Here is an 11778-nt window from a genome sequence, read left to right as displayed (position 1 = left end):
TGAATTTAAATAGTTGAGTGACTTGATTGATAAAATTTCAAAAATATTGGTCAAAATGAAAAGGGGTAATAGTTAGGTGGTCACTGATATAATTTACTCTTTATTTTAAATAATTCATCTTTAATTTTTTAACTAATTTATAATTATACGTTAAGTCTTTTAGAATTTAATTTTTTATAAATTAAATTAATGGTGCTCGTCATTAGTGGTGCTCATCACCACTCGTCGAGCGCCGTATAGTTTTCTTTACGTATGAGTGTATGTTCATTTTCAATTGATTAAAAGTTTTGAAGTAAATATTATATCGTAATCACCTTATATTAATAGAAAAACATTATAATTAATTATATATACAATTGAATCACATCTCAAAAAGTTCAAAAGAATGGTGAATCTACAATTATTATAATATTATAGTAAAAAAGATATATATTTTTAAATAAACAATATTGGGTAGGTGTGATTTTGTGTCAAAAATGGAAAGAAAAGAAAAAAAAATTGGGTTATAGATCCACCTAGAAGGTGGGTAGCCTTAACCGGATGTGTTAACAGGAAAGCCCGAAGGTCGTTCCCGTCCCTGTCAGGGGAGATGCCAACCATCTCTCCTTTCTACGAACACGGAAAGAAAAGACAAAGTGTGATATAAATAATACCCTTAATGCTGAACGTACATCGCCTCTTTTATAAATATGTATATCATTGGTCAAACTTCCCAAAATCCAACTTGAGTTGTTCACTTAGTTCAATAGTACGTATATCATTAAGCTATATGAAATTACTGAATTTTGAGTTTAAATATTTAATAAATTTTTATATATTTTTAAATAGTTTAATATTTCGGTCTCTGTTAATATTTAATTCTGATTCCGTCCCTACAATAAACATTTACATATCAAACAATTACTTATAATCAAACCTAAAATCTCTAAAAATAACATGTATTTAACCCAAAAATATAAAATATTAAGGATTTAAACATAATTGACCTCATCTCCTCTCATATATTGCACCGACAATAGAATTAATTGTTATATAAATGTTAATCTAAAAAGTAAATAGTAAAATGATAATTAAAATAAGCGAATATTCTTATAAAATAAAATAAACTAAATATACTTATAATTAACAAATGCAAATGTTTACTCGTATATAGACATGGAATCAGATTAATAGAAGAAGATAAATAGAAGAAGTTTTATTAAGGCTTGTATGAATAATTTCCTTAAGACGGGTCCGTCCTTTCTTCACTGCTTTGAATAACGTTGGATGTCGTCTCCTAAGATACAACAACAAATGATCACAACAGTAAACACAACAGCAATAAAGAGTGAAACATAATCTTACCTTTCTCTACCACCAGAAAGAATGAATTTAAAAGGAAATTATTGCATCTTTTTTTAAAGTTGTTTTTGTATTAATGACTAAAATGTAAGTTTTGAAAGTTTGGTGGCTAAAATATACACTTTGTAAAAGTTTAGGGACCAAAAGTATAATTTTAAAAAGTTATATATTTTAGCTCGTAAACGAACAATTTGGCTTAAAACAAGAATTTTCGTGGTAATTAAATTTTCGGTACGAGATTTGTGTTCAAACCTATAAAGCGATAAATTTTACGAAAATTTGAAGAATGATAGATAAAACCATATTTTATATCAAAGAAATTAAGTACAGAACAGTGTAACTTTTCATATTTTAGCCGAACAGTGGAAATTAGTGACTAAAATGAAATTTTTAAAATTTGCATGGCTAAAGTAGAAAGTCAAGACCAAATTGATTTATCTTTGAATATGGAATATTTTAATGGAGGATAATGTAATGACATTTAGTAATTATCAAGGTTCATTAATGGTAAAATTAAAATTTTTCATTAATTGAATTTAATATTGATTTTTAAGCCAAGTTTATGATTAAATAATACTAGATTATTCAAGAAAACAATCAGCTTCAAACTCTCTCTTGGCCAAATCCACCATAGCTCCCCAAGGTAAATTTTATTTTTGACTTTTGAAGCCATAAACTTGATTTTTGGATTAATCTATTAGATATAGAATTAATCTACATGAAATTCTCTATCATTTGGTATAGGTATTACATGGTGATCATGTCTGTTTCATGAGATTGAAAGCTAGGGTTTATGTAGGGTTTATGGATTTTGAAGGATTGATGAAAGATTGTTATGTTTTTTATGATGGAGATTAATTCTAAGGCATGTGTGATAATTAAAATGATGTGTAAAGCCTTGTAGTTGATTTGACCATGCTAGGGTTTTAAGGAAAGATTGGATTTTGATGCAATTCGATGTTGTGAAGAATAAAAAATCATGGATTTGTTGTAGAGAAGTTGAATTCATGCTTGAAATTGAACAAAGAGTCTACCCTAGAGAATATGAAGCATTCAACTATAGGGGAAAATTTGGGGGGAAATATTAAAAAATTTCATATGGTCTAGAATTGATATTAGAAGTGTTTTATGTGATTTGGAAATCAATTTGGATGCTTGAAATAGTAAAAGGGCTATTTAGAAAGTTTTGAGAATTGTGGGACATTATTGCATAAATGTGCAAATTTTGGTGTTCAATGTTAATTTTTAATATTGAAACGCTGGAATTTTAAGTTAGAAAGTTGATTGGAACCAAATTATAAATTTGATAAATTTTCATGGTGGAATTCGAAAAGTCCTATAAATTAGGGGACTTGTTTGTAAGTTTGAAAATGTGTTGGTATTATTTTGACAAGAACTTACAATGCTGGAAATTTATTTAGTATGCTGATTTTTGAGTTTAAATATTGAGTTGGGATTTAACTACAAGTTTATAAAGATTGATGGTTGAATTCGAAAAGGCTAAGAAACTTTGGGATGAAATTTCAAGTTTGTGAATATTAAAGTATTGATTTGAGGATCTTATTAAGATGCTGGAAATTTTAGTAATTAAGGTAAAATGATCATAATGGTGAAGGGATATTATGAAGTTAATGGAAAAGTTAAGGTGAATTCTAGAAAGAATTCATAATTTGTGGCTTGATTGTAGAATTGGAAACAAATTGAAGGGTTTACGGTGACAATAAATATTTTTGGAATTGAATTGAGAAATTTGAAACTATTATGGAAATACAATTTAGTTTCATATCGATTTAAGCATTGATTTTATTTCTATCGAATCTTATATTTAAGCTTATATTATGTTAGTTGATACTAACATATAATTTGAATATTTTATGTTATTATATGACATCGTCAGACCACGATAAATATAGTGATCCAAGTAACTTGAAAGAGAAGGAAAAAGTGTGGGATTGAGAAGACTATTGTAGAGAAGGTTCAATAGTGTGGCAAAGGTGAGGGCATATTCAATTTGTACTTTTGTTATTGAACGAACAATGGCTTGCTATGAGACAGTGACAGAGTTACTATGGTAAGAAGTGACTCCTAAATATTATGTGATTTGTGATTCATGTATATAAGTTCATTTTGTAAGTTAATAGAATTTTGAAATAATCTAAGGACGCTAATTAAGGTAAACTGTCTAGAAATTTTGATTTGAACAACAAGTTTAGAAAATCACCATAAAATATAAAGAAGTGATTAGAGGATGAAATCTATACTGTCGGATTTGTAAATCAGTCTAGTTTCGTTTAAAATAAATATCTACTAATTTCGAGGTGTACACAAAAGGATATAAATTTTTAATCTAGAATATGTCAGAAAATAGGACAACATATTCTGCTCAAAATAGTTTCTATAAGTTAGCTTTGAAAATTTGCTATAAATTGTACAAGTTGAACTAAGAGAAGTGTCTCATATGGTTAGATTCGTATTCAAGTTTAGTTTTCATAGGTACAAACAGAATAATTTTTAAGTATGTATATTAATACAAAATAATACATCTTTGAAGGTTGTACAAACTGCAAAAGTATGAAATTTCGATAAATTTTTATAGTCGAAGTAATTGAAAGCAAGGAACTAAACTTAAAACTTAGTGAGACTTATAATTTTGATTTATAAAGTGTCAAAGTGAGTACAGTTTGTTTATTTAATTATTTTGAACGAGGACGACTTGCGATAAGTCAACCTCATATTATTTTTCAACTATGTTTTCTACTTTAATTATGGATTATTTCTATAATGTTTATATAAATGTTTTATGGATGACATAGGGTATGAACTGCCCAAGTTCTATTGTGACGATGATAAAATAATAATAATTATGAATCTGAAATATTGATTATGAAATGAATAAGATATGTTCTGAAAGCGTATTGTATGTTGCTTTGAGAGGCGTAGGTACAATTGACATGCTATGAGATGGAGTGGTTATGATTATGATCTGGTACATTTGTGTACATTATATGTAGCATCGTTGGTGCAAATGATATGAATGCACTTGGAGTGCATATTCTGATTACGATACTAGCATTGAAGTGCTTATTGCGCACACTTGTCTGACTCACGTACCTTGCATTCTCTTATATATGCATTGGGCTATAAAAGTAAATGTGAAAGTTACAACAAATATATGAAAGAAAAGAATATGAAAATGAAATGAAAGTTCTGAAATATGTATGAATGAAAATAATAAGAATTATTTGTTATATTTAATGTTGACTTACATGATTTTTGATAAAATTATGAGATAATGATTTTTAAGTTTTCAAAAGGAAAATGACTTAAATAGCTCAATTTGAAAGTTTTAATGTTTTCTTTAAAATATAATTTTATGTATATATTACATTATGATATTAATGCTTTTTTCTCACCTTAGCTATGTTTCTGCCTCATTAAGTTTTACTTAGCGCGTGATGATTTTCATGCGTAGGTTCAAATATAGAAATGAACGTGAAATGAGGAGTCTCTTGAGCATCTTTTCAGAAAATCATAACTAATATCAGTATCAGTAAGACATCTTACCTTTGACTTATTAGTGACATGTATATTATATATGTATGTTGCTTTTTCAGAATTGGTTTAAATGGTCTGTAATAGTAACCTAGGACAATTTATTTTTGATTAGTCTAGTTATATTCATATTTATAATTGAATAGTATATATATAGGTACGTTTATGTTTTTAAAATGGCTTTCTAATTAAGCAGTATTTAGGCGGGTTTTTAAATAGTTTATGAATATAGCATTAAACTACCTAATTATTACCTAAAATTGGATTTGTTTTGAACGTTGAAATATTATTTTTATGATTTTACATGATTGATGAAATAATTTAAAGTTGAAAAAGGAAAGTTTTTGAAATGAAACAAATTTTTAAGTGCATTGATAATTGAATGTCTGTAAAGTTGAGGTAACATATTTAACTCATATTTCGAAATCTATACGAGTTATGAGTGTTATAGTTTTTGAATTGTGTCTCAACTAGTCTTTATATAATTTAATGATTAAGATCATTTGATGAATAAACTTAATTTTTTGACGAAGAGAATAATTGCAAAGATCTAAATATGATTAAATAAATGTAACTTTAAAACAAAAAAAATAATAATAAGTGTATTAACCAAATACTATAGTTTATTATTGATACTAATATCCAGTTTCATAGCTGGGCATAGGCAGGAGGGCCTCCTGCCCAGAGCCCAGACTTTTTATAATGTATTATAGGGCCTTAATTATTTGAAATATTTGTTATTATGGTTTCAATTTTTTTTAATATTTATTATTATGTGCTTATTTTTTAATATTTAATATTAAAGGTCTATTTTTATAATTTATTTTTTGTAATATTTGTACAAGTGTCTAATTTTTTGTCAATATTTTTTTCCGACATTTGTTATTAAAGGCCAAAAGACCCAATCAATATTTATTATAGGGGTCTAATTTTTTTAATATTTGTTATTAGGGGCATACTTTTAAAATTCAATTTTTTCTAATATTTATTTGTTGTTGTGATTCTAATTTTTTCAGTACTTTTTATTGGAGGTTCAATTTTTTTAATATTTGTTATTATAAACATACTCTTAAAATTTTCTTTTTTTTAAATATTTATTACCATAGACTCATTTTTTTCAATACTTATTATTATGAAGCTACCCTTAAAATTTATTTTTTCAACACTTATTATTATGAACAATTACTTAAATAATGGTATGTAACCACAACAATGATTGTTATGCAATAGTAACGACATTGTCCAAAATTGCTTATCAACAATCGTTATGTCTATAATAGTATATGTTATTAAAAATCCACAACTACGATACTTGCAGTAACCACAATATCATTTGTTATGTTCACAATAATAATAAACACAACGCTGTCGAAGATAAATACAAATTGTAATTTAAACATCTGATTAGGTCCTAATTTTTTTAATTCATCCAAGACCACCAAAATCTAAAAAATGAGCATGCTAATATCATTTAATTAATTTATTATTTTTCAATAATCTCTATATAAATAAAATTGATGATTCAAAAACATTCACTTCGATGTTATGATAGATTTTACTTTCGATTACAACACATCATAATCCTATGTTCAACACATTGTCCTTTGTAAAAACATTGATGTCTGATGATGAAAACCAAGACTTTAGCATTTCCAAGGACATAACAATGCTTACACAGATCCAACAATTAGCCACACAATTATATTTGCATAAATGCGACAAATTATAATGGTACCGTCCGATCATAACATGAAAAATATTTTTATATAATATTTAATTTATTGAGATATTATTTTTAAATAAAAAAAATATTTTTTTAAATATTATATTAATATAATAATTTAATTTAATTTAATCAATGAGATGAAAAATAATAGGCTTAAAAGTTTCCTGTAGTAGACTTAATTCATCTTTTTGTCGTTATGGTTTTTCGCATCAATTTAACTATCGAAGTTGTTTAGAGGCATCATATCAACAATTTTTACATCAACCAATATTAATGATGTGACTTGATGATGCCGTGATATTTATTAAAAAATAAATAATAAAATATTTAAAATATTTACTAAATACAACGGTAAAAAAACCCCAACAAATTTGACCAAATCCCTTAATCTTACTAAAATATATAATAAAATTTTGAGATTTTTTTTCTTCAAATTGTTGTGTTTAGTAAACATTTTAACCTAATCTATTAATTCACAAACACAGAAAACTCACGGTTTTGTTAGTCAAAACGGTCAATAGACTTTGAAAGCTAGGATAATGCCTTGAAAAAACTTCAAGACCTAAAATTAAAACAAAAAAAAAATTGATTTTACATATCATTGTATCTATTATTCGAATGAAAACAATAAACCGACGAGGTGTGCCTGCTGTCTCACCGTTGTGTGTTTTGCTTCATTAGGTTGATGTCATCGACTGTTAACTATTACACGAATATCAAATCATTTGTTATTTGGCTGTTAGGGAGAATATGCCAGCAAGGCAAGTCTGATATAACTGCATAGGAATGTTCTAGCAGGTTTTTGTAAAAACCATATATATTTGTGATAATCAAAAGATTCCAATATGGTATCAGTAGCCTTGAGGTCTGGAGGTTTCATCTTCTGTAACTAATTCTTTATTTGGTTTTTTTCTCGTCTTCTCTTCTTCATTCCATGGGTGATCAGGAAACTTCCTCGACGTTTCTCTAGAAGATGTTCACCAACAAAAGACTAAGTGTGGTCTTAGATGATCGTAACTTCTTGTTATGGAAGCATCAAGTGCTTCTAGCTGTGAGGAGCCATAGACTTGAGAAGTTCCTTATCGGTTCGGTCACTCATCTTTTGGCGAATGTGGCTTTAAAGGTTGAGACGGTTGTTGAGAATGAAACTTATGAAGTATTTATCGCCCAGGACAGTGCGCTTGCCTCTTGGCTCTTGTCCACGATGTCTCCCTCGATTCTACCGCACATGGTTGGTGCTGACACCGTCACATAAGTTTGGTCCACTGTTACTAAGTTCTTTGCAAACAGTTCCATGACAACGATAATGAACTTACATTATCGGTTGAAAGTTATAAAAAATGGGGAACCGAGTATGCGTAACTTCATCTGCCAGGTTAAAGAACTGTGTGATGATTTTGCGGCTTGTGGAAGCCTGGTGTCAAAGTATGAACAAGTGGCAAAAATTTTGAATGGGTTGCCGTCCGAATATCGTCCGTTTATTGCCATTATCACTTCCAGCAGGGAGTCGTTCACTTCAGATGGAGTTGTTTCATTTCTGGTTGATGTAGAGGTTCAACAGCGTGGTTTTGAGGAAGCTGACAATTTCTCTATCAATGCTAATATGAAAAAATTGACGATTAATGATTATTTAGGGTTGGGGATGGTTAAAGCATCTAGGCATAATATGGGTTCATCTGGTTCGTATCAGGGAGGTCATGGTCGTGGTAAGCCTCGGGTTCAATGCCAATTGTGTGGAAAGGTTAGTCACTTAGTGGACTGGTGCTGGTATCGGTTTGACCAAAGCTTTCGTGGGATTTATGCTACTCACAAGGCCTCGACACCTGCCAATCCTCTGTTTGCTAACGTGTTCACGGTTGCTTTTAATCATGGGTATGGTTGTGTTCACCAAGGGTCTTGGGATGGTACTGTTTTTGCTATAACAGCTGAATGTGGACAATAATCTAACCCTAGAGGTTCTGTGAGCTCTCGCTCATCCGGGAAATGGTTTGTAGATTCCGGTTTTCTCATCATGTGACCTTGTATGCGGCTAATGTTGTTGAGGGTGAAGAGTATACTGGCACAGGTAAACTCCTCGTGGGTAATAATTATAGTTTATCAATTTCTAAGGTTGGTCAATCTAGCTTGCTTACTTTTACTCGCTCTTTACGATTAAATAACTTGCTCATTGTTCCTCGTATATCCAAAAACTAGGTTTTCGTCTCCAAACTTGCTCGTGATAATAAGGCGTTTCTTGAATTTCATGCTCGTAGATGCATGATTCGTGACAAGGACACAAAGGCGGTATTACTTGAAGGTTGAGAGAAAAATGGAATTTATGAATTTAATTCTACTTTGTTTCATAATAATGTGCCTGCTCAGTGTAATGTTGTTTATGGAGTAGTTGATTTTGGTTAATGGCATAGACAATTAGGCCACCCTTCCCGTGATACGTCACAACAAGTCTATAAAGATTGTAATTTTGGTTTATCGTTGGTTAATGATGAAATTTGCACTGCTTACCATGCTGGGAAATCTCACTCTTTACCTTTTTATGCTTCTCAAAAAGTATATAGTGAACAATTTCAGTTGGTTTATGTCGACCTATGGGGACAACCTCATGTGATCTCAAATGGATATCGGTATTATATATCCTTTGTCGATGCCCATTCGCGGTTTACGTGGGTGTATCTATTAAAAGAGAAATCTCAAGCATTATATGCATTTTGCTTGTTTCAATGCATGGTTCATGTTCAATTTGGCCAAGAGCTTAAAGCAGTTCAAAGTGATTGGGGTGGTGAATTTCGTCCGTATACCAAGGCTCTTCAAGAGGACGGGGTACGACGCCAGCTCACGTGTCCTCACACGTCTCAACAAAATGATGTTGTTGAGTGAAAATACCGACATATCGTTGATACAACTCTAAAATTGCTTGCCCATGCTTCATTACCCTTGAAATATTGGTCTTATATCGTAACCATTACGGTGTACCTCATTAATCGGTTACCTACGAAGGTGCTTCTCGTGTCATTACCGTTTAACAAACTGTTTGGTCGTCGCCCCAAGTATGAGCATTTACGTGTGTTTGGTTGTAGATGTTTTCCATATCTTCTTTCGTTTCAATCTCACAAATTTGATTATCGCTCACAGGCTTGTACTTTTCTTGGCTATAGTGTTCAATATGAGGGTTATCTTTGTCTTACACCTGGAGGTCAAATATATACTTCTCGGCATGTGCAGTTTGATGAGAATGTTTTCCCATTTGTAAGTCAAGCTGTTGCCACTTATCATTCTCCTATAAATGTTTTCCAACCGTCTGCCACAATTGATGTAGTGCATGACATCAATAGGGTGTTAAGTATTCAAACAATCACACCGTGCTTAACGTCACACCATAGTGAAACTGAGTCGTCTCATTCTCGTACTAGTAGCTTATACCATAGAGTGTTCGCTCCGATGACTTCTGCTGAAGTTGCGTCCGATGATAATATGGACGAATCCATGAGTCACACAGTATAATTCCAAACAAACTAACGATCTGATATCTTCTGTTGAAGTTGCGTCCGGTGATAATATGGATGGATCCATGAGACATACAGTCTCTCCTCGATGAATTGACGTTTCTGGTGGTTTGCATGTTCCTGTTCACTCCACTGTTGCTGCTTATTCATCTCCTCAAATGACTTCCCCCAATAATTCGAATATGGTTGCTACAACTATTATTCCTGGTATCTTTTCTCATCATTCTTCTTCAAATATTCATTTTATGGTTACGAGAAGCAACGCTGGGATCTTTAAACCCAAAGCCTTCTCGGTTTAAGCTGTTCTTGATGGTGAAGAACCGAATTCTATTAAACAAGCTTTGCTTTCCCCTATGTGGAAAGATGCTGTCATGGCTGATTATAATGCTCTAATTGATAAGGGTGCATAGTAGTTAGTGTCACTATCTCCTGGTCGAACGGCAATCGGATGTAAGTGGTTGTTTTGAATCGAGAAAAATGTTCATAGGTCTGTTTTAAGGTATAAGGCTTGTTTAGTGGCAATAGGTTTCACTCAAGTTCCAGGACAAGACTTTAATGATACGTTCTGCCCAGTTATCAAACCCTCCACAGTAAAGGTTACCTTGTCTTTAGCTGTCATGAATGTGTGGAAATTGCGACAGGTTGACATGAATAATGCATTCCTCAATGGGGACTTACGTGAGGAGGGGTTCATGGTGCAGCCTCCCAGGTTTGAACAGCTTGCTGCTGATGGATTATGACTTATTTGCAAACTTGAAAAGGCATTGTATGGACTTAAGCAAACACCACGAAGTTGGTATATGAAATTATGTACTTTTCTTGGTCAAATTAGGTTTCATGAGACATAAGCTGAAGCCTCCTTGTTCATTCGCCGCTTAGGGAAGTATTTCACCTATGTTCTCGTTTATGTCGATGATATCATTATTACGGGGCAAGATGAGACTGAAGTTGAAAGCGTTGTATCACAATTGAGTCAAAAATTCTCTCTAAAAGATTTGGGGGACTTAAACTATTTTTTGGGACTTGAAGTTCAGTGGACTACTCATTCTCTTATTTTACTAAAAATAAGTTTATTCTTGAGTTATTAGAACGAACTGGCATGTGTGATGCTCATCCAGTTCCAACATCGATGGTCGTTTCTCCGAAGCTTAGTAAATATGGAGGGAGCCCATTACAATATGTTCAATTATATAGTAGCGTTGTTGGAGCTCTTCTATATTTAAATCACACACGACCCGACATTGCATATAGTGTCAACCGTGTAGCTCAATACATGCATGCGCCTTGTACTCAACACTGGGTGGCCGTGAAAAGCATCTTGCATTTACTTGTGTGGGACACTTGATTATGGTTTAGTATTTCAAAAGGCTGGATTGGGTCTTCACTTGGAAGCTTTTGCGGATGTCGATTGGGCAAGCAATGTCGATGATTGTCGTTCGATATCCAGGTACTGTGTCTTTCTTGGAGGTAATCTCGTGTCTTGGAGTTCCAAGCATCAACGGTCAGTCTCTCGGTCGACTACTGAGGATGAATACCGTGCGTTAGCTGATGTTGTGGCCAATGTTGTTTGGATTCAAGCCTTGTTGACAGATATGGGGATTTCGACCTCAAGCACTACCGATATTTAGAGTGATAATGCGAGTGCGATAGCGATGAGTG

At 31.8% G+C, this 11778-nt stretch overlaps 1 non-coding gene across 1 annotated transcript; it reads right to left on the bottom strand.

Moving 5' to 3' along the window:
• Positions 1-491: 491 nt before the first annotated feature.
• On the bottom strand, positions 492-619 carry LOC120123726. Its single transcript, XR_005516213.1, has one exon. It is a non-coding gene; the product is annotated as a U6atac minor spliceosomal RNA (small nuclear RNA).
• Between the last annotated feature and the right edge of the window lie 11159 nt (positions 620-11778).

Source organism: Hibiscus syriacus, unplaced genomic scaffold, assembly GCF_006381635.1.
Source record: "Hibiscus syriacus cultivar Baekdansim isolate YM2019G1 unplaced genomic scaffold, ASM638163v2 tig00110402_pilon, whole genome shotgun sequence".
Lineage (NCBI taxonomy): Eukaryota > Viridiplantae > Streptophyta > Magnoliopsida > Malvales > Malvaceae > Hibiscus > Hibiscus syriacus.
Note: the sequence above shows the minus strand (reverse complement) of the source record. Positions and strands in the feature narration are given on the sequence as shown.